The sequence below is a fragment of the Malaya genurostris genome, chromosome 3 (genome assembly GCF_030247185.1).
Source record: "Malaya genurostris strain Urasoe2022 chromosome 3, Malgen_1.1, whole genome shotgun sequence".
In the NCBI taxonomy this organism is placed as follows: domain Eukaryota; kingdom Metazoa; phylum Arthropoda; class Insecta; order Diptera; family Culicidae; genus Malaya; species Malaya genurostris.
In genome coordinates this window covers 53,599,864-53,626,535 of record NC_080572.1, presented here as the reverse complement: position 1 = coordinate 53,626,535, position 26,672 = coordinate 53,599,864, and the positions used below count along the sequence as shown (strand labels likewise).

General features: G+C 40.5%; 1 protein-coding gene across 3 annotated transcripts in view; it reads left to right on the top strand.

Moving 5' to 3' along the window:
- The window catches only part of LOC131439659 (protein CBFA2T2), a 230,787-nt gene that overhangs the window by 38,739 nt on the left and 165,376 nt on the right, over positions 1-26,672 (top strand). The window contains exon 2 of one of the 3 annotated variants that reach the window (XM_058610954.1): positions 10,991-11,081. The exons of the other annotated variants lie outside the window; for them this stretch is intronic. The gene's annotated coding sequence lies outside the window, so the exon portion shown is untranslated. The remainder of the gene's footprint in view (positions 1-10,990; positions 11,082-26,672) is intronic. 3 annotated transcript variants of the gene reach the window in all.

Sequence of the window (26,672 nt, the reverse complement as noted above, 5' to 3'; positions counted from 1 at the left end):
AAGTTCCTGGTCGCGATGTTATTGGCGCTATTTAAGCCACAGGAACGGATGGCTTGCCGCTCGAGATATTTCTTTGCTAACTTGGATAGTTCAATGTGTTTGGTAATTTTTTGTCTCCATTCTTCTTGTCCAGGAAGCTATTTAAACCTGTTTTGACATGAGTTTTATAATCATGTACCACTTCATCAGCATCTTCATGTACCGTTTGTGCAATTGCATTCAGGTCGAGTTTTTGTCATCACGATTTGGAGTCAGCACTTCTTTGTAAGTTGACTGTTCGATTCGTTTTTTAGTTCTACGAACGGTTGTAGACGACACTCCTAGCTACAGCTTGCGGCATCGGAGAGGTCAGAATTACAAACGATGTATTTTCGGTATTTGTGATGTGCAAGCCAAATTCCGACGCGTTGTTTCTTCTACTTCGAAGGTCTTTTCGCATAATATAATATAGCAAAAGCTCATATTACTATCATTCCTTATTTAGTCATTATTTTATTATTGAAATGGCAAAATTATGCTTCAATCTGGTATAATAGCTTGTTTTTTCTAGTATCCCGCAATTAAGAGATAATATAACTTAGGTAAGTATAAGAATAATGTATAAAAAAAATTGTTATAAAATTTTGATAACTTCTAGAGAAGTTTCAGAAATTTTTAGTGAATTTCATGAAAATGCAAGAAAAAACTCGAGTTTTGTGTGATATTCATCAAAATTTTTTGTACAAACTTAGTAAAATAGTTATTCGCCGTTTATTTCATTGTGTCATTCATTCGGTATACACCATCAAAAAATTAATTCAAAGGTTTTGCATAATGCAAAGCATCATTCGAACAACATTTTATATTTTTTTCGAGTAAAAATATTGGAAAATATGTCTTCCAAAAAACTAAGCACGTTTTAATTTGATATTTTCTTATTCTTTTTATGAATGTTTGGTGGTTTTTGAAATGCTAAACTTTGTAGCTGTCAAAATTACCCAAAGTAACAAACAACAAAAAGGAAAACGTTGGAGTTGGGTAGTTTATATTTAGTAAGTGTGTGCAAAGGGTTGAAAATGGTGAAGTATTGTTTGAATGACGATGGACACGAACTTTTCAAACGTGCTTTTGTTTGCCAAGCTCTTGCCTCTTCGCAGTATGAGATAAGAAAAGATGAAGGTCCATAGTTTGACGAAATATTCTTGAAATAATTTACCAAAAGAAAATATAAAGAAAAAATAAATGACCTAAACGTCCTTTCAGTCCACTACGTCGTCAGATGTGTTTTCAGAGAAGTTTAATTGGAAATGCGATGTTCATGGGTAGGAAACATAACTTAACGTATGTTTAGCGGTTCAAGCTAAACTGTTTAAGTTTGCACTAAGCAGTTCAATTTGAACTGCTCTGCACTGACGAGTCTGGACGAAACGCAAAGAAAAGTAAAAATATGCTTACTAGCTCTCGGTGTATAGGATGGAGTATTCGGGTTGAGACACTGTCGGGTAAGAGACAGTAATGTATTTTCATTTGGCAATTTAAGTATGGCGGATCTGCCACATGCCGAATTTTTGTTTTTTCATGATACGATTTTTGTGTCTTCACCGAAGTGAATACGCATTGTTTGTATCAGCTGCAGACATTGGGTGTAAAATTCGACAAAGAAATTATTAATTTCTTATATTTTTCAGGATGTTATTTTATTAAGAAAAGCACCACCTTTCTCCGTACCTAGAGAGAATTATGGCCTAAATATAAAATACTTATTACGCCTGGAGAGATTGAAGTGAGATAGGGGCTGGGTTCCACTAGGAGATTGATATTACCTATTAGCTCTGTCCGGACAGTACCAGCCTAGATGCCGTGTGGAATCCGGCTGCTCGGCCATCCATGGAAGTTGACCATCAATGTTAACTTCCCTCTCTTAGCAGCCTAGATAGCCGTGTAGTGTCGGTAGCGGTTTCCCAACTGGCTAAGAATAACGCTACGGTCCACCTGTACCGGTGGTATAAGTCCACCAAACAGGTAAGCCGTGTGGTATCCGGCGGAATTATTTTTTACCAAGAATTGATCCACTGGTTTCCTGTTCCATGTCGTAAAAGGCCACAAAAATAGGAACTCCTAAGTCAAGGTGTATTTCCGTGCCGATGGCTGAATGGCTGCAGGAGGTTAAACATTGCAGTCGTGGACGGAATATCTTGGGTTTTTCCTCAAGGTGGTGTACTATCCCCACTTTTATGGAACCTAGTCGCTGATGGTTTGTTAAGGAAACTTAATAACCTTGGATTTCCGACTTATGGTTTTGCCGACGATTATCATATATTGATGACCGGTATAAGCATTAACACTCTCTTTGATTTAATGCAGCAAGCCCTGCGATCTGTTGAACAATGGTGTTGTCAGGTTGGATTATCTGTAAATCCGGGCAAAACATCAATGGTGCTTTTCACTCATCGTAGGATAATCACAGGAGCTCGTCCGTTGCAGTTCTTTGGTTCAGATGTCACTGTGGTCGAACAAGTTAAATACGTCGGGGTTATTCTTGACTCAAAACTGAATTGGTCTGCTCACATTGACTTCAGAATTAAAAGAGCTTGCATGGCTTTCGGCCAATGTAGACGAGCTTTTGGAAAATCATGGGGACTCAAACCCAGATATATTCATTGAATCTACACAACTATTGTTAGACCAATTTTAGCATATGGATGTCTTGTATGGTGGCAGAAAGGAGAAGTCGCGACAGTTCAGTCAAAGCTAAATCATCTCCAAAGGATGGTCCTAATGGCGATGACAGGAGCATTCACGACAACTCCTACTGCTGCTCTAGAGGCGCTACTGTGCATTAAACCTCTACATGTGTTCCTAAAACAAGAAGCATTATCTTGTGCATATCGTCTTAAGGTTACAGGGCTTTGGAACAGTAACCCATTAGATTATGCTACCAGCCACACTCGCTTGTGGTCTCAAATGGTTACGTGGGATGAGTATTTACTCGCTCCTAGTGACCTAACTCTCACATGCAGTTTTCCTTTTAAAACATTCAATGTGAGCTATCCTCTTCGTTAGGAATGGTTGTCTGGTTGTCTGGAACGACAACTTGATGAACACATAGTTTGTTTTACGGACGGTTCTCTGTTGAATGGTCGTGCTGGTGCTGGTGTCTACTGTCGTGAAATGAGGCTGGAGCAGTCTCATTCACTTGGTAGATACTGTACTGTGTTCCAAGCAGAAATCTACGCAATTCTGTGTGGAGTACAATCGGCACTTCAGCAGAGGATCTGTGGTAAACGTATTTATTTTTGTTCCGACAGTCAGGCAGCCTTAAAAGCACTCAGTTCGAATGACTCACGGTCGAATCTAGTGATCGCATGTCGAACTCAAATTGAAGACCTCAGCATTTCAAATGCTGTTTACTTCTTATGGGTACCCGGCCATTCTGGTATTACTGGAAATGAATGGGCTGATGAGTTGGCTAGAGCTGGTGCAACGAATGATTTCGTTGGTCCTGAACCAGCTTTACCACTTTCAACTAGTTGGATAAAGCACAAGATACGTTCTTGGGCTGCATCCAAACATGCCAGCTACTGGCGCAGCTTGCAAACTTGCGCTCAGACAAAAGCATTTCTACCAGATTTAAATCTGAAAATGTCAAAGTGTCTACTGCATTTCTCCAAGTATCATTGAAGTATTCTGGTCGGAGCTCTGACTGGACATTGCAAACTCAATTATCACATGGCTACTATTCAACGTGCTGAGTATTATTCGTGTGATTTGTGTAAATGCGATTATGGTACTTCATATCATCTGATATGTAACTGTCCCGCATTGACGCAGCTACGTATCCGGGTTTTTGGTTCTCCATACATGGTTGAGTCTGTCTATGCGGAAAATTGAAAATGCTAAAATTGAAGGATATTCTCTCGTTTCTCACCCAATGTGGTAAGGAGCTATAGTCAGAAGGGTTCATCGTTCTTCCTGGAGTGAATGAATCCCTTCTGTATTCACCTTAAATAGGGTTTAGCAGATTGTTTGGCATCCTTTGGGGGGTACCGAATTTACTTCTGCTCGTACATACTGCGAGTCGTTCTGCATTCTTCCGAGAGTGCAGAATGGTGTCGCTTTTGTAAGATCTCTAAATCCTCTCGGGGGTTGGAGGTTTTATTAACAGCAGACTGTTCGGGACCTCGTAGAGGTTCAGAATTTCCTTCTGCTTCCACTAAATGTGATCCTCAGCAGATTGTTCAGCATCCCTTAGGGGTGCAGAATTTACTTCTGCTTTTATGTGTTTTTGTGTCGTCAATTTTTCCCATCCTCCTAGTCCAACCCTTACCATTTCCTTTCAATCCTTCCCTCTTATATATCGGGAAAATGACGCTAAAAACAAATTGATGGCAAGGCACAAATCTCCAAATATCAAGGGGAACGTGCCATTTGAGCCAATTTGTTCTGATTCCTGATTCCTGATTCCACTAGGAGATTGATATTACCTATTAGCTCTGTCCGGACAGTACCAGCCTAGATGCCGTGTGGAATCCGGCGGAAAAAAATGAACCAAGAATAGATCCACTGGGTTCCTGCTTCCATGTCGTAAAAGACGACAATTGCTGGAGTTTCTTTTTCCTTTCAGTTATCAGATTTTTTCAATGTTTCACTTCTGATTACTCTATTTTACTAAATTATCTCTTTATTCAACCTATCAATAGCTTCGGAGAAAAGTTTTATTTGGAATGTTTTCTGCTTTCATGTTATTGATTGTCTTTCAGGATTATAAATTGAATAATAAAAATCAACTATTGCACAAATCCGTTGATATTACAAAGTTAATAACAGAGACAACATATATCGGTATATTGAATACTTAGTAAAAACACTTGATATTAATATTTCTAACAATAAATTAATATTTTTCCCGGTAGCCGGCTGCCCAGATCAACCAATATAACCAATTAATAATTTTAATAAATAATCAAAATAATAAAGCGGAAATAATACAGAATCAAGACGCGCGTGAAATCTGTTGAGCTTTATTTGGTGATTTAAAATTATTCTATAACAACTGTTTAGAATATGTCAATGCAATGAATCAACTATTTTGTCTAAATCCTATTCACTCGTTTATTTTGTATCACGTCATTTCATTTATAAAAAATAGGAAAGTTTTTATTCGTTCCGTGATAGTATTGCAATTTTTTCTTCAGTTTCCTCGAAAAAGAGCTGTGAATCAAGACTTCCCGAGTCTTCAATATAGGATATTGTTGAAACGTGCATCCAACATCTTGAAACCGGAACATACTGAGTCGCGCGCGAATAATACCAAAACTGAAATTTTTACTAACAAATATCCTTCTCCCGTGACACTTGTAGAGTGCGCAGTAGTATATACGGCCTCTGGTAACAACAAGTGTTGGACTAACGTCCCTTCGAATTCCTTAGACGATCTACGTTCGGGCCTGGCCGGCGCCGGTACTGATCAATGAATTCTGGGATTACCAGAAGATGTACATTGGAGGATGATTTACCAGTCCCAGGTTGGATCATCTAGAAATTCCCTGTACAATTTCAGTTAATCCCGATCAGTAACGAAGTAGCAACCGGGGGTGGTCGCTCAAGCTCAAGCTCAAGCTCTGGAGAGATCGAATTGAGATCATTATTCCACAATGAGTGCTAGGTACGCAAAATGTTTTGGAATTCGTTTTGTTTTGGTTTGTTTTTCGTTGTGAAACAATCCGAGGTGTATAAAAAAGTCGATGACTACATAAAACAGGGCTTCAAACGAGAAACCACACTTTTGGTGCCTCGAAAAGGTTCTCCATAGTTAAGTAAGACGTATTAACACCAAAAATCGGAAAATGATTCGAAATACACTTAATACTATCAATGCAGAAACTGATAACTAAAAACTAAGTTAGAGCTAGTTCAAATAATCAGTAAATCGACGTTTTCATTACGTAAAATAGGCAATAGGTTGATAATGATAGAATTAAAATCGGAAACAAAACATACATATAATACAGAAATATGTGTGTACAACATAACATAAATTTCATCGCCAAGATATTTTTTTGCCAAATATACCTACACAAATTGATAAATCGTAACTATTTCTCTGAGCATTGGATTACCTCGAAAAAAAAGCAAATGGTTGCAAACAAACGGAGCTTCATGACTGAATCCCACAGATGGGAACATGTAATCCGATTTTTCTGGTACATGACGGAATCGAGACATAAAAAGTTTACTCCTTCCACTGTTTTCTCATCTCCGTAGCAGGATTGTAGTCCTCGTCGTTTTTCGTCTCATCAGACCGGGTACTTGTTCTCACATGTTAAAACGTTTGGTTACACATGCTTGAAAATGTGCTCCTTCTTCCCCATGGCTGCCGCCTACGGTCGGGCTCGTTGCATTAGAGGGACACATGTGCTTGCATTCCCGAACAGGCGTCGTACATCCTTCACCGAATGTATTTGCTTCACCCATTTATGTTTTGTTAAATCAAAGGCTTATTATTTTCTGGAAATTGTTTCTTTGTTTCTGTCCCTTCTGTTCAATGGCGTACACTTTTTCCTTCTCCTCCTACTGAATGTTATAAACATGGGACTATTTTGCCATGTTTGTGTACGAGAGTCGTGTAATATGATGCCACCCACGTACTCCGCAACCTTTACACTCTGTCATCGCCAATCGACTGTCAATTCAGTCCACTGAAAAATTACAATGTTGTGGTTTAATAACCAGAGGATTTTTAAATGCAAATAATACTATCCGTGCGTGGCCTACGGTTCTGGATTGACATTATTCGATGATGTTATGCTCAACCAATTATTGTTGGTATACCTGAGTTTTTTTTCCGATATAATCAATGCATATTTTGTCCTTCGAGGTTCATTTGAGCTTAACAACAGTGGGCTTGAATGTAGAAATATATTAATGTTTAATGATATTAAAGTTCAAGGTGCCCAAGTGGGGTTCTGTTAACGTGATTTTTGTCATAATTTTAAATCTCAATTAGTGAACTGGGGAAAAGAAAACGTCGATTGAATGATGATTCATCCACTTACACAAATATATCGACATTGAATCCGCAATTGCACGAGAGTCTGCTTAGATTGATCTTGATTAGGAACCAACACCAAACATTATTTGTCTTGATTTGTTTTATAGCTGACCAAAATACATCAATATCCCAAAAGTTATTTTTATAGCGTTAAGTTACTATACCATTCTGCGATTTCGGTTGAAGTGATAAACTTTTTCTCATTATTAATCGAGTTCATCTTATATAAAGTAGAAATAAATCTTAAACACTCAAAATTTACCCTGGGGTAGTTGCAAATTTCTCAGGCGAAAACGACATAACATGGAATTTCATTCGAACTCGCATGACAAAAGATCAGAGCATACCAATTGAAGCTTCAAATCGTTTTATGGCACTTTTAGTCTTGCTGTCTAACAACAACCTACCTCTGGCACGCTACAGGTACGACTGAAACGTTAGCTATAATTTCGCTTATATTTATGGTTCGCGTGCTTCCAACAGCTTCGCTTTTGCATCGGCTGACCAGTCAGAGCGATGCTTTCCCATTGATATATCGCTTACTCCTTCAAAGCCGTCGTCTATGGCAGGGAAATCCGGTATGCCCATTTAGGGGTTAGCTAAATTTTGTGCTAGGGCACATAACCGTTTTTATTATTTTTACGTTTCGTCTTTGACTCATCAGTGCAGAGTATGCCGGAGTTTTTAGCAGATAAAATAGGACATTGGTATCTATCAATCAACATTTCAATGATATACAATTAAAAATGCATAGCTTTGAGCATTCAAATCATTACTTAAAAATATTTCCAAACAATTGATGAAATAATATTAATGATTGAAACTAAACTGTTTTAGCTGTAGGTGTTCAAAAGTTAGCCACATTTCTACTTGTATTTACCCTTGAATTTCTATTTTGCACCCCTATATGAAAAATAAAGATGTGTTCCACATCAAAAAATGTTACCCGTGTTTAAGACACTTACTGTAAACCTCTAAAAGTGTATAAAACACTTAGAAAAGTCAATTTAAAATTTTAAAGTATTTACTAAAATACTTGTATCGATATTTTTATATCGCTTTCATAGAATTTTCTGTAGCATTCCTTCATTACTTTCCATTGGTTATTTTAGAATGTCTAATGAATATGATTGGAACTTGATGCAGTAAACTTAGTAAACTGGATGTTTTACAAACAACCTCAGCTTAAGCAGCACGAAAACATTAAGTACAACATTCCAGTATATATGGAAGATAGTGCTATAGAAGTGCGTGTGCATGATCTTCTCTTAAGCGTAATCGATCCTTATATTCGTAAAACTATGTCCCAATACGGAAAGATTCTCTCTATCTTAAAAGAAAAGTGGAAGAACTTTTTTCCCGGTATTCTAAATGGCGTACGTTTGTTACGCATGCACTTGAAGAGGCTTATACCATCTTATGTAACTTTCGGTCAGGATACAAGAATCCCGTGAAAATCACTTGTTACCTATGACAATCAGATGGCCACATGTCAATATTGCCAAAAAGCTGTTCACTACGGTAAGCCATGTGATAAACATGTGTGACAGTCACCAACAACAGTGTAGTATCCCCTTCAACGAAACCATCCAACGTATCCCCTGTAGAACAAAGTACACCAGCTGCAGTTAACAGCTTACCATCCAACCAACCAGCAATTGCAAACAATGTACAATAAGGCGCATCTACAGCAACTAGCAACGAAATCAACAACAATACCACGGCAATGGATGACGAGACGAACCACGAACAAACTGCCCCTCAATCCTCGCAGGAGGGAAATGGAAGCTCCTCTCCCTCTAGAAAAAGGGTGACAACGAGATCCAATAAAAAAATAAATTTAGCTAAAAAACTCAGCTCAATCGGCCACGTAAAGCTTGTATGCAAATAGGCCTGAATAAAAAATATCTTTTATAAAAAAAATGTCTCATAGCCGATAAATGACGTAATTCTTAAAATGATACACAAAAAAATCGAAAATATAAGAAAAATACTATACGCACAACCGATTGTATACTTGTTTTGGCGCAGACTGTCGGTGTGTGGCATGATTTCTAATGAATTTCGAGACACATTATCTAGTATCGAAAAATTTTTGACCGGTGATTATATGTTGTGTTAGGTCAAAATTTACTATCTGTCTTAATAGTTCTATTTCTCTTACTGTCTGAACTACTCTGGATCTTCTGCTTATCGGATCATTTGCAAAACATTGGTTTTTGGTTAGCATCTGGTATTGTACTTTAATGATCCTGTCTGTTAAAAGTCCTTAATTTTTCATCACGACAACGCCTATTGCGGCTCCTGTTACTTAAAATAATGAAAGAAACTCGGCCTCATCCTCATCATAGTCCAGATTTTACTCCATTCAACCAGTAATTTTACTCAATTCAACTAGGATACTGAATTCTCCTACTAGAATAACCCTTACTTTAGTCGTGGTAATCAAAAAGAGGCGAACAATTTGTTTGAATTCAGGGTCAAAAAAATTATTCGCCTCTTGAGTCAGAATATTGACAAATATTTATCCTTGAATTTAATTTACAAACACACGAAGAAGCTAGCTATCACCGATATTGGATTTTTTTTTGAATAATTTGTGTGAAAACCTCTCATATGAAAATTCAATACATATCGGCCTTGTTACATTTGCGAAGAAATGCTACGAATGACCCCAAATCACCATGGGAAACTGTACAGCCGTCAGTCGATATAGTGAAATACCGTTGAACTCACTCCCGTATTTCCTCACTGCAACCATTCCTCACCGCTGGCGACAAGTTGAAATGTAAGGAATATCTTCTGCTGCCCTGTTCAGTTGATGAATGAACAATGGTCGGCAGAAGTAACAATAATGGTAAAAGAGAACACATAACCAGTACCAAAGGGATGCGATTTCCGTTCACTCACACTTCTACCAGCACTCGGCTAGGTAAGTGCAAACGGCTCCTTTCCGATCGTTGTTCCCGCCGCCCTGAGTACGAAAGATGCCGGCGTCGGTGATTGTGCACTTCTTTTTCACGCCCGCTGGCAACGAATGCGGTGTGAAAAATGAACTGCCCGATTCGGAAAAATAGCACCCGGGAACCGATACACTTGTAGCCCAACCGCATTTGCAGCAGAAAGTATATTTCTATGTCCGGGAGTGATTTTTCGGTTCAACAAAACTGAAAATTCGAGTAAACTTTCGGGGACGAATTCTAAGTTGTTACTGTTCCGTTACTTTACTTTCAAATCCATTTTCCAAAATACAGTACTTTCAAAGCAAAGCATTTCTAGTGCCAACAGGAAAGAAGAATGAGGTTGCCAAAATTGTTACGCAAAGATGAGTGTTTTGCTAGGCAGACTGGATGGGTAGATCAATTCTACGAAAAATCGGAGTTTTCTCATTGAAACTTGAACAGGACCTGGAACCCGTCAATTCTAATTGAGAGCTCTGCTCGGATGTAATCCACATGACTCGCAATACAAATAACTGGGTTGAGTGGGGAAAAACGGATTACGGATTGTTATTGAAACTCGAATCGAAAATATATTAGTGAGTTTTCCTGATTGATGCGAGGTATAGCTTATTTTTCCTTGACCGTCCAAGAGCAATCCAACACTTAATGGCATATTGCTTGACGTTGTAGAGCATTAGTATAGCGGAAACCGTTGGCCGAAACCCTCATTATTTTAGATTTTGTGACCAGAAACAGTGTGGGGCTATAGATCTGATCTGGTGGTCGTGATGAGAGTGGTAAGCAGGATGAACTAAGTGTCAAACACGCGTTAACGGATCTGATCGAAGCCATACGGTTGACCTTAAAGAAAGTGGAATTGAAACACGCATGATCCTCGATCCAAATTGACGGAATGCTTCTTTCAAAATATTTAGCGAACGCTGTTACACCCTGATGCTGTCGAGAAGCCGAAAGTGAAAAATCATTAACAGGGTGTTTCTTTTCAATCTATTTTCAGGTACGTCGTCACTGAAGAGCAGCACTTCTTTCAGCACGTAACCACTAAGTAGGAGACAGGGTAGTTGTTTTGGAGTGTACGAGGTGGAAAGGTGAGAAAAAAATCCAACCAAGAATTACTTTCGTCTGGTTTTTGTTGTTGGGGAATCCCACCGGGTTGCGTTCATGCGTTGCTATTCATACTAGGGCAAGGAGTTGTGCCAGTAACACGTAACAGCTGGCCATTTCAGACTGTCCCGGTTGTGGTAAACCAATTAGACCAAGGGGATGATAAATGTGAACCGTTAGATATTAGAAATTTATCGAATGCTCAATGTGTTACGTATCACCGCAACCGCCGGTCGTGGTTCCGTAGATTTCTCAAATGTTAGCCAACTCCACATGATTTACTATCGCGGTCAGTAACGGCTCCTAGCGGAGCATCGCAAAATGACAGAATAGGAGTCTGTCGTGGATAGGTTTGACGTTTTCTATTCCGGAAATGCTGAAAATTGCATCGAATAAATTACCGGCTGATGAGACGAATTATTCCACTGGGAAATGATTTTTCGAACTCAATGATAATGATCACCTTTTACTTAATACAGAGAAACATGCAAGAAAAGCCTATCATGTCTCAAATTGATTAATTCGTGTGCAGTGCACTTCTCTATTCATCTGTTTGGTTGAAATTTTAAGATGGCGTTCAGTTTATTCAAAATAGTTTTTTATATTCGATATGTTAGGAAAGATGTTTCAAGCATATTACAATCATTTTTTTAAAAATTATTTAATAATATAAGTTTGAAGGCACACTGCTTAGCTTAAGCTCTAAAATGCCGAAGGCATTTTCTAATGGGGTGGGGACGAAACGGTTAGTGACCCCTACGGAACCATGAAATTTTTTCATGAAAATAATTCACGGCCCTCAAACTACTACTTCGTGGACATCTTGGGGTCCGCGAACTACCCCAACCAGTAGCTGTTCTAGTCATATTGGGAAATATAGATTTTTTTGTCGTGCTCATTCCAATATGGATTGAATCAATGATCTGAAAATTTGTAAGAATAATTGAAAACAAACGTATGGATATTTATGATAACATTTATGATGTTTGTTTCTGCAAGCCTGAGCGTCTGTTCTCCAGACTAGGACCGGCTCACAACAGCGTCTGTTCCCCATGTTAGGGGCGGTTGATCGACGTCCGAGTGCCAGTGAAGAACTCTATGTTAAGCTCAACTGTGCACTATGGTCCTCCGGAAATTTAGGAGGTTGGTGTCCGGCCCTGCGAGCCAGCCGTAAAAAACTACTGCAACGGAAAATCAGCAAAGAGAGAAATACGAATCGAGACCAATGGCAACGACCCCTTAAACGAAAAAGAACTTGCTATTGGAAGCTCGGTACGTGGAACTTGTGTGATTTCAGAGTTCCTGTAATTCTCTACTGTGTCCAATAATGATAATGTTGAAGATGTCAAACGTCGCAAACGTTTGCTGTGTATCTCCATCAGCTAATGGTCACGGAATGAGGTGAAACGTAAGAATTAAGTTCTGGTCTAGAACCACACAGAACTGTTGATCTCTCAACTTCATCGGGAGCACTCGCATACTCACCGATCTAGTGTAGGACCGCGGGATTGGCATCATAGCGCTGCAGGAGGTGTGTTGGACAGGATCTATGGTGCGAACGTTTAGAGGTGATCATACCATCTACAAGAGCTGCGGCAATACACGTGAGCTGGTAACAGCTTTCATCATAATGGGTGATATGCAGAGGCACGTGATCGGTTGGTGGCTGATCGAAAAAGAATGTACAGGTTGAGGATCAAGGGTCATTTCTTCAACTTTAGCACAATCAACATGCACAGCCTTCACTTCGAAAGCACTGATGATGACAAGGGCGCATTCTACGTGCAGCTCGAATGCGAGTACGACTGTTGCCTAAGCCACGACATCAAGTGCATATCGACGATTGGTAAATTCAGCGCTCACCAGCTGGCAAACGAAAACGGCCTACGACTCATCGATTTTGCCGCCTCCAAGAACATGGCCACCTTCTTTCAATATAGCCTCCCTTATCGTTTCAACTGGAGACCACGTTCTGATTGATGGAAGGTACTTCTCCGACATTATCGACGTCAGGACCTACACACTATATTTTTTTTACGGGTGTCGGTAAAAATTTTACTGACTTTCAAACAGCTGAACAGTCAGTAAACAGTTCAGTAAAATTTAAATTTACTGGATGATTGGTAAACTGGATCGCCACTACGAACTGTCAAAATTTACTGACTTATTCATCACCTAATACCGAAGTTCGGTAAAATTTTCAAAACAAAACGTAAAAATTGAATTTTCTGAATTCTTCTATATTACTAAATCTGTAGTATTTGATACCAAATACTAAGAAAATAAAAAGGATCAGCGAAAAATAATACACAGCTTTATTCGGTGATATGTTAAGTCTAATGATTTTTGAATACATTACTTAAGACTACGCATAAATTTTTCTCCCGTCGTTGTTAAGGCAGCAATGCCCATGAGCGAATATATAAATATAAAAAAAAATTATCCGAAGGACGACAGTCGACTTTCGCCACATTGTAGCACTCAACCAGTATCTTGAAAAAATTTTGATAGTCGCCACTTATTTTCAGGCTCCAGTTTCTCCAGATTATAAATGCTTCAGAGTTGTCCGCAAACATGTCTCCTTTAATGTGTCATATGATTGCGGAAGGATGTCATCCTGTGATGTATAAAAAATATTGTTATTTTCGATGAAATTCTATACTGTATTATATTACCTGACACCATTCTAAGATGCCCTGGAGAGGATTATCGTTGGCAGCGCCGGATAAACGCAATCGTTTTGCTACGCGACTCGGATTTTTCATCCGAATTATAGCTAGAGCCCTCAACAAATCTGTATAGAAAATTTTCATATTAATTTCGTATATACGTTTTTCGATACAATTTATTTACCGTTAGTGATGTGTGGTTACGTTTTATGTGCCACGTAATGTGCCGTACGAGCCCTTCCACGTATCCCGGAACAGGTTTACGATAAAAAAAAGCACTTTGCTTCGTACTTGCTAAAAATGAGAAAACTTTGAAAATATTATAAATGTACTTACTGAACAGCTTCTTTACTTCTTCATCCGCAAGTAAGTCCAAAATATTGTCCGTTTTAGCTGCAGTCTGCACTTTTCCGAAAAAAGCACTAATTTTTACCACTGTTAGTATTATTTGAACTTTAAAATGGCGACACTTTTGACAGGCTTTATTTTCTCCGAAAGCGTTCAGTGAAAATTACTGAAGCTCAGCACTGTTTACATATTTTTTCGGTGTTTATTCATTAACCACTGAGAATCGGTGATTTTTTTACGGAATGACTTGGACGTGATGACATTTCAACACGAAAAGACCGATATCAGCATTTTGGCGAAAAAATTAGTTGATTTTCTGATTTTAGTTAGTTATTTTTTGAGACAACTAAAAAAATCTTACTTTTGCTAATTTAGATTTTTTAATTCTAATTTCCTTGATAATAATAAAATATTTATTGAAATGGCTATTTTTTTAGTTGAATTCACCAATTGTCATTTCTTAGCTAAGGCACACTTCATATCCATTCAACTAATTTTTTAGTTGAATTAGAGAAATAAAACGTTGTTTTCAACCAACATAAATGGTTGAATTGGTTTCTGCAATTTGCAGCTATATGGCGCTCTGTCGCCGAAATAACGCTACGTGATGACTACTAGCCACTAGATGGCACACTACTACCGAAAAAAATTTCAGTCGCGATTGTCTTTTCTATATTGGCAGGTATAAATACAATGTTGTATTGGAGAAAAAGACATAAGCGAAACATAAACTTCTTTTTGAACATTTTTCTTCTAAATCGCTGTTTTCTTCATTCGACTTCGCGAAATCGACTCTCTCACTGAAAACTTTGAGCACTCGGAAAATAAAAACCGAATACAAGTGGTACACCGGCCGGCGTAGCCCGGAAGGTTGGAAGATACAAAAAACATCATTTGACATGTACAATTAGAGTGCAACATTCGAAACTCACTTCACTGTGCCGCGAAAAAACATTATTACGTACAATCGCTTCAAATGCGCACAAATTCTAAATAAATACATTTTCCACTAACAGTTTACGTCATTTTTACATACCGGTTTAGAAATTTATATATGGATATATCGTAACACATGCGTAAAACATCTAAACAATTTGCAAGCAGTTTCAACAAGACTGTCCCTTTTAGCTTTTTAATGGATTGTTTTGTTTTGTCACTTCTCATGAATTTTGTGGCTAATAAACTGGTGATAAATAGAAACAAATTTTCTGATTTTAAAAACAAAATTAGTTGTCAATGAGAATTTCGTGTTGGATTGAGATATTTCTGGTTTGTGTCCAGAATATTCGCCAACTAAACATATTCTCTAAAAATAAGAGTTTTTTCAGCAAATAAATTCTCAATTTTAACTAATTTTATAGTTATTTTGGAAATTTTGTTGTTAAAATCAACTAATTCAAAAACAGTAATACGAATTAGGCGCAGAGCTAATTTCGGTCGTTCCGTGAATGTTTACAACATACGTCAGTAAAACAAAAAACAAATTTTCAGCAAAATTATCATGGAATTACTGACAACTCGTGCATATTTTACTGATGTCGGTAAAATGGAACTATTTAACGATTTTTTCTGCTAAAATTTCCTTTTACAGATTAAAACTGTAAAAAAATTACCGAACATCAAAATAAGAATTCAGTGTGTATCGCGGTGCTAACGTCGACTCTGACCACTCCCTGGTGATGGTGAAACTGCGCCCAAAACTCACCGTCATCAACAATGCACGGAACCATCTACCGCCTCAGCATACGCGCAGAATCTTGAGGCAGCGTTGCCAGACAAGGGCGAGCTCGATGTGGTCTCCTAGAAGACTGCTGGAGTCCAGTAAAAGCAGCCATAAACAACGCAGCCAAGTGCACCGGCGGGTACGTGGAACGGAGTCGACGGAACGAATGGTTCGGCGAAGAGTGCAGAACGATTTTGGAGGAGAAGAACGCAGCGCGGGTGGTAATGCTGCAGGATGAAACCCGGCAGAGCATGGAGCTATACAAACAGAAGCGGAAACAGCAGACCCGCATCTTTAGGGGAAGAAAACGCCACCTGGAAGAAGCGAAGTGCGCGGAGGAACGCGGAAATTCTTCAAGAAACTCAACAAATCTTGCAATGGCTCTGTGCCGTGAGCCGAAATGTGCAGGGATAAGGACGGGAGCCTCTAAACGAATGGATGAATAAAAGGTGGAAGCAGCACTTCGATGAGCATCTGAATGGCGCGGAGAACGTAGGCATGGGGTTTCAAGATGACGGAGGAAACGACTACGTCAGTGCAGCAGAAGACGGAAATGATCCAGCTTCCACACTGAGAGAAGTTAAGGATGCCATGTACCAGCTCAAAACCAACCAAGCAGCTGGTAAGGATGGCATCGCAGCTGAACTCGTCCAGATGGGCCCAGAAAAGTTGGCCACGTGTTTGCACCGATTAATAGTCAGGATCTGGGAAACCGAACAGCTACCGGAGGAGAGGAAGAAAAAGGTAATGTGCCCTATTTCCAAAAAAGGCGACCATTTGGAATGAGAGAACATCTGAGGGATCACAATTCTGAATGCCGCCTACAAAGTGCTATCCCAAATCATCTTCCGTCGTCTATCACCTAAAACGAATGAGTTCGTGGGAAGTTATCAAGCCGGCTTCATCGATGGCCGATCGACAACGGACCAGATCTTCACCGTGCGGCAAATCCTCCAAAAATGCCGTGAATACCAGGTCACAACGCATCACCTGTTCATCGACTTCAAGGCGGCATACGATAGTATCTACCGTATAGAGTTATGGAAAATTATGGACGAAAACAGCTTCCTTGGGAAGCTGACTAGAATGATCAATAGACGGTTGGCAAAACTGCGTATGGGTCTCGGGTGAACTATCCAGTTCATTCGGATCTCACCGGGGACTGCGACAAGGTGACGGACTCTCATGCCTACTATTCAACATCGCCTTGGAAGGAGTAATGCGAAGAGCCGGGCTTAACAGCCGGGGTACGATTTTCACGAAATCCAATCAATTTGTCTGCTTTGCGGATGACATGGACATTATCGCGAGAAACTTTGGAACGGTGGCAGAGTTGTACACACGCCTGAAACGCGAAGCAGCAAAGGTTGGACTGGTGGTGAATGCGTCGAAAACAAAGTACATGCTAGTAGGCGGAACCGAGCACGACAGGATTCGTCTAGGAAGAAATGTCACGATAGACGGGGATACCTTCGAGGTAGTGGAAGAATTTGATTACCTCGGATCCTCACTAACGGCTGACAACAATGTGAGTCGAAGACGCATCATCAGTGGAAGTCGTGCCTACTACGGGTTCCAGAAAAATCTGCGGTTAAAAAAGATTCACCCCGCACGAGATGTACCATGTATAAAACGCTTACAAGACCGGTGATCCTCTACGGATATGAAGCACGGTTCATGCTCGAGGAGATCCTGCAAGCACTTGGAGTTTTCGAGCGACGCGTGCTAAGGACGATGGGCAGGGCATGTTGCAAGAATGCCGGACAACAACCCTGCTAAACTGGAGCTTACCACAAATCCGTTTGGAACAAGAAGGCGGGGAGCGCAGCGGGCAAGATGGGTGGACCAGGTAGAACGTGATCAGGCGAGCATTGGGCGTGATTGAGGATGGAGAGCGGCAGCCACAAACCGAGTGTTGTGGCGTACTATTGTTTTTTTTTTTTTTTTTTAAAGTTATATTTATTAAGGCATAATCCATTAAGGTTTACGATGCCAAGGGCTTGTCTATGTGGGTCCTCAGGAAACACTCTTGAGTCTTCGATCCGGCGGGTTGCCCTCATCGATGGTAGTGGTTCTTCGTGGCGGTGGTGTTGAAATATGACGTGGAAACGCTTCAAAAGTTGCCGCATCCTTCTGTGGGTCCGCGGGAAACACCCCCAGGCTACGAAGGCCCGGCGGGTGGCCCGCATGTTGGTCATCGAATGGAGCGGCTCTTCGTTGGTGATGATGGTGGTGTTGCCGAGGAGAATACAAAAAAACACAGAGAAGTAAATGTTGTGGAAAACGGAGTGAAAAAAGGGGGTATGGAAACGAAAAGACTAAGAACGACAGAGTTCTAATTAGTTGACATCGAGATGGTGAAGAGACATGGGAAGGGGAAGCAAAAAATTAGTGACAGCAGAAAGATCTTGTTAGTTTCGATGAAGATGGTGGACAGTCGGGGGATGGGGAAAACCGGGCGGATGTTAGTAACGAACCTGTAGGTGAAATTTATTCTTAGCCTCAGTTGAAGTAGCGTCAAGGAAAAGGAACAAATTAATGAGTAATATAACAGATTACACTTGTACGTTAATGTGTTTAAGGTACTTATAAATGAGGAGCATATAAAGACTATCCCGACTCGCCAATACATCTCGGATCGGAACCTCAGGTGGTCTACCTCGGGCCCTAAGGGATTTCTTAAGCTCAGACCTGGCTTCACGATACTCTACGCACGACCACACGACATGCTCGATGTCCTGATAATCCTCGCCACAGGTGCAGAGACCGTTCTCCGTGAGCCCAATACGCCGGAGATGTGCGTTGAACGTGTAGTGGTTTGACATTAGCCGAGACATCACACGAATGAAATCGCGACTCACGTTCATCCCCTTGAACCAAGGTTTCGTCGATACCCTAGGGATAATGGAATGTAGCCATCGTCCCAGTTCGCCATTGCTCCATGAAGTTTGCCAACTTTCGAGAGTTTTCTGACGAGAGATACTGAAAAATTCATTGAAGCAGATTGGTCTTTCATAAATATCACCTTCTAATGCGCCCATCTTAGCCAATGAGTCTGCCTTTTCATTGCCTGGAATGGAACAATGTGAAGGGACCCAGACTAACGATATTAAATAAGACCGTTCAGATAAAGCTCTCAAGTGTTCCCGTATTTTCCCCAGGAAATATGGGGGATACTTTCCTGGCTGCATTGCCCGGAGAGCTTCTATTGAACTTAGACTGTCCGTGACAATGAAGTAATGGTCTTTGGGCAACGTTTCAATGATCTCGAGGGTGTACTGAATAGCAGCTAATTCTGCGACGTAGACTGAAGCCGGATCATTGAGTTTGTACGAAGCGGTGATGTTTTGATTGAAGATACCAAAGCCTGTGGAACTGTTGATGTTTGAACCGTCAGTGTAAAACATCTTTTCACAGTTGACTGCTCTGAATTTATTATAAAAAATATTAGGGGCCATTTGAGGGCGTACATGATCCGGAATTCCACGAATCTCTTTTCTCATGGATGTGTCGAAAAACACAGTAGAATCAGAAGTATCCAGGAAATGAGCACGGTTGGGAATAAACGAAGAAGGGTTAAAATCCTGGGCCATGTAATCAAAATACAAGGACATAAAACGGGTTTGAGAATTGAGCTCGACAAGCCTTTCGAAGTTTTCAATCACCATCGGATTCAAGATTTCGCATCGGATTAGCAAACGATATGAGAGTTCCCAGAATCGGTTTTTCAACGGTAAGATGCCCGCGAGCACTTCGAGACTCATCGTATGAGTCGATTGCATGCAACCTAGGGCAATACGCAAACAACGATACTGAATTCTTTCCAGTTTAATGAAATGGGTGTTCGCGGCGGATCGAAAGCAGAAGCATCCATATTCCATTACGGACAATATCGTTGTTTGGTACAGTCTGATCAGGTCTCCTGGGTGGGCACCCCACCAAGTTCCGGTTATTGTACGAAGAAAATTGATTCTCTGCTGGCATTTTTGTTTCAGATACCTAATGTGACATCCCCAGGTGCCTTTGGAGTCGAACCAGACCCCGAGATATTTAAATGTGAAGACCTGAGCTATGGTTTCACCCCCTAGTTGAAGCTGTAATTGTGCTGGTTCTCGCTTCCTTGAAAATACGACCAGCTCAGTTTTCTCCGTAGAGAACTCGATACCCATTTGAAGAGCCCATGTCGACAAGTTGTCGAGGGTATCTTGTAATGGTCCTTGGAGATCGGCAGCTTTGGGTCCTATAATAGACACAACGCTGTCGTCGGCAAGTTGTCTTAGCGTGCAAGATGTGTTGATACATTCATCAATGTTGTTTACGTAAAAGTTGTATAAAAGGGGGCTTAAGCATGAGCCCTGAGGAAGACCCATGTAACTGAATCGTATTGTCGACAAATCACCATGCGTGAAATACATGTGTTTCTCAGACAATAGATTATACAAAAAGTTATTCAAAATTGGTGAAAGACCATGCTGATGCAACTTCTCAGATAGGATGTTTATGGAAACTGAGTCAAAAGCCCCCTTGATGTCTAGAAAAACTGACGCCATTTGTTCTTTACGAGCAAATGCCATTTGAATTTCGGTTGAGAGCAACGAAAGACAATCGTTCGTCCCTTTACCTTTGCGGAAACCAAATTGTGTATCTGAAAGTAAACCATTAGTCTCGACCCAATTGTCTAGACGAAACAGAATCATTTTTTCGAACAATTTTCGGATACAGGAAAGCATAGCAATCGGCCGATACGAATTATGATCGGAGGCTGGTTTCCCTGGTTTTTGAATGGCGATAACTCTCACTTGTCTCCAGTCATGTGGGACAATATTATCCTCAAGAAGCTTATTGAATAATTTCAACAAGCGCTTTTTGGCAGTGTCAGGCAGATTTTTTAACAAGTTGAATTTGATTCTGTCTAACCCTGGGGCTTTATTGTTACATGACAAGAGTGCAAGTGAAAACTCCACCATCAAAAACGGTGTTTCGTTCCTGTTTGATGACGCGACGCGGGTGATCTTCTGTTCCGGAACAGAGTCGGGACATACCTTTTTAGCAAAATCGAATATCCAGCGGTTAGAATATTCCTCGCTTTCGTTTGTGTTGTTTTGGTTACGCATTCGTCGGGCCGTATTCCAAAGAGTAGTCATTGATGTTTCTCTCGATAAATCATTCACAAATCGACGCCAATAACCGTGTTTCTTAGCTTTAATAAGGCTTTTCATTTTAAAGTCTAATGACGCGTATTTTCGATAGTTATCTGGTGTTCCATTTTTTCGAAATATTATGAAGGCTGAAGTTTTTTCAGCTTTTAGTTCTGAGCACTCTTTGTCCCACCACGGATTGGGAGGACGGATGGTATTTTTCACGCCGGGTACTCGCTTCGTCTGAGCTTGAATCGCAGTATCGAGAATCAAGCCAGCCAGAAATGTATACTCTTCCTCCAGAGGAAGCTCTCGCGTTGTTTCTAGTTTCTCAGATATCGAGTTTGCGTAACTTTTCCAATCAATATTTCGTGTGAGGTCATACGAAACATTGACTGTCTCCAATGGTCTCGAACTGCTGCTGATTGAAATTAAGATCGGCAAATGATCGCTACCGTGAGGATCAGGGATTACCTTCCACGTGCAATCCAATCGTAACGATGTCGAACAAATAGAAAGATCCAATGCACTTGGTCTCGCTGGTGGTGCCGGAACCCGTGTCATTTCTCCCGTATTTAAAATTGCCATATTGAAGTTATCGCATAGGTCGTAGATTATAGTTGATCTGTTATCATCATGAAGACAGCCCCATCCCGTACCATGCGAGTTGAAGTCTCCTAAAACCAACGTTGGTGCTGGAAGGAGTGCCATTAGATCGCAAAGCCGTCGGTGCCCAATCGAGGCCCTTGGAGTAATGTAGACGGAAGCAATGCAAAGGTCCTTGCCTTTCATTGTGACTTGACATGCGACAACTTCAATACCTGGTATCGAGGGGAGGTTTATTTGATAGAAGGAATAGCACTTTTTGATCCCTAAAAGTACCCCTCCGTAAGGGGTTTCTCGATTCCAGCGGATAATGTTAAAATCGTGGAAGTTGAGGGGTATTTCAGAAGTTAACCATGTTTCGCACAAAGCAAATGCGTCACATTTCAAATTGTTTATTAGAATTTTGAAAGAATCTATTTTGGGAATGATACTTCTGCAATTCCACTGTAGAACAGTGATCAAATCCATGACCTCGTTCTGTAAATTAGCTATCGAAGGATACAATCGCTGAGAGGAGGGGCCATTTTGCAGTCAACTGCTTTAAAAATGTTTTAACTGTTGGTATAAAAGTCATCAAAAGATTTTTCAAGGCGTCGGAAAAATTGAATGTTTTGCAAATCCAGTCCACAATATCAGAGAATTTTATAAAACCAGCATTTGGTAGATTCTCTGGTTGGTATTTGGGGACGTTTGGGGGTTTTAATGTCCCAGGAAGTGCTGGAAATTCCTTTTTAGATCTAAGTTTATCCAGATCAGGAGCTGTTTGCTTTGGTTTTTTCATTTTACCAGCACTTCCCATTGATGTTACTTTTGGAGGGCCCTCAGAAGATATCTTCGTACCCTTACTAGGGAGCTTGTGAGAGGAAATATTTCTCCTCTTTCTAAAGCTCTGAGGGACAGCCGAAGATGGACCTTCGAGGGGATCGTCAGATTCATACTCGTCAGTTGACAGGCAAGTGTAGATTTTTTCTGTTAGTTTAGGTGGCTTAGCATTCTTGAGCATCTCGGCGAAAGAACGCTTGGAGCGTGCTTGGAGAGATTGTTTCAATTTATCCCCTTGCAATTTGTACGCGGGGCATATCGAGAGGTCATGCGGGTCCTCTTTACAGTAAAAACATTTTCAATGTTCTTTCCGCAAGAGCCATTCGCATGTGCCTCTCCACAGTTAGCACAACGAGGTTTATTGCCACAACGAGAGGCTGTATGTCCCAATTGTTTACAATTGGTACAGTTCATGACCCGCGGTACAAACAGACGAACAGGCAGACGTACCCGGTCCAAGAGAACGAAATTGGGTAAAGCCGAACCGGAGAAGGTCACTCGATAAGAGTCTGATTGGGGATAAGATTTTGTTCCGTCCCCAGCGACAAACACTGAATGTAAACGTTTACAATCCAGTATTTTTACCTTCTTGAGTAGGGGGTCTTTGAATTCGCCAACCCCGTGCTCAAGAATATCTTCACATGTCAGACTCGCATCTGTGACCACGCCGTCAATCTCCACTTCGCGTGCTGGCACGTAGACACAATACTCCCGCGCAAAAAGATCACTTTGAACGATCTCGTTAGCCTGCTTTGAGCTGGTTAACAAGACCCTAAGCTTCCCTGGGCGTACTTTATCAATACGTGTAATAGTAGAGTATCGTGAAGTCAATTCGTGAGATATTTTTATAAGGTTAAATTTGTTGTTGTTCTTGGTCCGGAAATAGACCACATAGGAACCGGTCGAAAGCAAAGGATCATCGGGATACTTCTTTACCCTTGAGATCTTCTTGTTGTTATCAAGAGGTGGTTTTGGATCTGTATCCATTACATTATCAGGATTAGGGGGATTCATTATAACGATGCTTATTAAAGCACGGAGTTATCTCCGCGCAGGTTATGTAATTATATGAGGTGGAATGCAACGATAAGCAATGGTATCAGAGGAGAAAAAGGAAACAATACTTAGCTTGTCTGGCAATAAGGAATGGCCGCCAAGACCTGGTCTTGATCGATTGCCTCTTTAATATGTGCCAAAAACCTCCTTGAGGAAAAAGCACAATCTCAACTGTTTATCTGTTGCACCGGCCATCGGCTGTGTGACAGTGTGAAAAACCTCCGCGAGGAAAAAGCACAAGTCACAACACTTATACAATCCGCGCGAAATTAACGTCAGACGTCACGGCACGGGTTTTCTGCTGCTGTAACACGTTCTAATCGATGCTGTGTCGGTATCCGAACAAAGACACGGTTGTATGACGTACTATTGTTGATTATGTGTTATCTTAAATGTTATGTAGTGCTAATAAATGTATGTAAAACTAGTTACAAATACTCAATTAAGTTTCATGGGAAAATTACAAACCTTAGAGTTTACTCCAGCCATTAGGGTCTGTGCAAACTGCTCTCTAGTTAGATGGATTCGCCTCTTTCGATACAATATGGACTTCCTTCGCTTTATACCATTCCAAAACATCTTTGACGTAGTAGCTTTGTACCATTCCAAAACATATTTTTTACCGTTCCGGTAATGATGAAGCTTTGATATGCTCGACCACAGCTGCATGTTGCCTGAAAAACCAAACATTTTTTTTTTTGGGAAACTTGGCCTTTTTCTTCGTCTAGAAATGCTCCTTCATTTCGACCACACACAATTGCTTTTCTTACTCGTTCTTTTTTCGACGCCATCTTCGAACCAAAAGCTTGTAGTATCACTAAAAATTGATTTTACACAATGTATAGATATACGTTAATCAGTCTGCGAAAGTGTCAAACATACGAGATTTTTGAAAATATTAGACAAGTTTCACAGGCGTCATTCGTAATATCAGAAGAACTTAATCACTTGTTGCACAACATGCGAAAAGTACACTTTTTCTACAACGCAATCGTTACCATAATAGTAATATGAACTGGTGTTAGGTGTTAATTCAATTGTACTTAACCCATATCGTTGCAGGAATCGAATTCCATAGCACCATCTGTGAAATGAAATATTTTTTAGAATTCTTTATCCAGGAAGTGAGGTAACCTAAATTGTCCCTGCCTGCGAGCTTCGCATTTCAACCCAGCAGAGCCAAAATAATTCCCGAGCAAACTTCAACAACTCCGATAATAAGCCAGAAGGTTTTCCGCTAACCATCGGCCATATTTTACCGACAAAATGTAATCAAAGTCCTTGGCACTTTTGCTGCTGGGCGCTCTCGACAGTGCCAAGTCCGGAACTGGGCGCGCATTCTGGTTTGGGCCCACACCCAGCATTCCAGTTACCGATGGGTGATTCCAATACCGGTGGATCGAGTTAATTGAAATTTTAAATTAAAACTTATCAATTCCAATAAATTGTACGGCTCAAGCGCCTAAGCAGACATAAATTGCAACTGTCTTAGCCCGAGCCGGCAGTCTCCCGGGTGGCGGCAGCCGTGGAAAATTGGTTCTATTTGAATAAAAAAAGTGCCAGGAAACTACCGGAACAGGCTGTGCGCGTCCGGGTGGTGGTGTTCTCATTCTGCCGTAGGCTTCGTACAAAAAAAGTGAGCTCCGTGGTACTCCCGGACACCGAAGAGAGACGAACGAGGCAAATATAAATAAAAACTCAAACTAATGTCGAACACTTGCTATACCCCTCCAGCAGGAATACACGGACCGACATTGCGTTGCGCTGCTGGTCGAAAGGGGAAAGGGGCCAGTTTTCTTCCGCTCGCCATGTGTGCCGCTTTCTCCAATTTCGCGACGACTTTACGTTGTTTCCGATGACTGTATATCCCGTAGGGTGATGCATAAAATGTTGAACTCTGTCTTAAACTGAGCACCAACGATATTCTTTCACTGAATGGAACTCATTTTATTGATTCAACAGAAGAAATTATATGAGAAAACTGTAAAATTTGAAAACACTCTGACATCAACCTAAATAGCTAGAGTTTTTTTTCCGATTGCCTTTGGCCCTTGACGGTTCTCGTTTTATTTTTGAGAAACATGCCGTCTGGCGATAGAGAACACGTGGCTCGAGGCATCGAAGAAAAAGCTTTCCTGTCTACCAACTGCCATCCCACCACCGGATTTGGGTGGGAAATTGGATAGGGATTGGGTGTGCAAAAAATAAACTCCACTTTCGATAAGGGCTTCCGTCGCAGCTGTTGACGGATTTTGAATTCGATTCAAATGGTAGCTTTTGTTTGCTGTTCTTCAATGTTTATTTTTCGTTCCATTAGTGCTATTCGGATCGAAATTGTTAGCAACTAAAACCGAGTTCGCGAAAATGATCAACCGGTCTAACTAGTGATTCACACAAGAACGGCACACATAAACAAACGTCATGCTGGTTAGTGGTTCAGAAACACCTGTTCAAAGTTAAAATTCTTCAATTGGGCCTTTGCCAACTTAAACCAGCTGAAAATATACAGACAGCTGCGTACAGTTCTGTGTAGCTTGGAAACGGTGAACGGGCCCAGGGTAACTATACAGGGCACACTTGAGGAAACAGTCTAGTACAAGTCGACTTGAGCTGTTTGGATTAACAGTTTGTTTGAATGACTGGCAAAATAGTTACCACCGGTAGGTCGTTATGGTGCAACCATAAATTTTTGTTGTTGTTCCGATGTAGTGGAAAATTTCGAACAGTTTGATAATAGTCTTTAATACATATTTCAGAAGTTAATGACATTAAGCTAGCAAATTTGGAACCAAACATGATTTCATTTTTCATCTACGATGTTATGTATCAGATGCATTTCCCAATCTCATATCAAAATTTCGTTTGGTTTTGTAGGTCATTACTTGCAATTACACGGCTAGTTTTTCCTTGTTCAACACTAGGATTGGCATCATTGAGACAGCACTTCCTCCGCAAGTTGTTGTGAAGTATTCAGGGAAACAGATTTGCAAATAGAAAGTAGAAGTTGATTTGTTTTGTTTTTTTTATTTGGCTATGTTATTTACTACGATCCTTCTATAAACAGTTGATTTAACAACGAATATGACTACTTGTGAACATGTTACCTTTCCAATTCGTGGAACAGTTCTGTGCCATTTGAGCTACCCTGGATTGTGAATGAATGGATTACATCGCTTTATCGCACATTTCATTGGCCACTGGAACACATCAGTA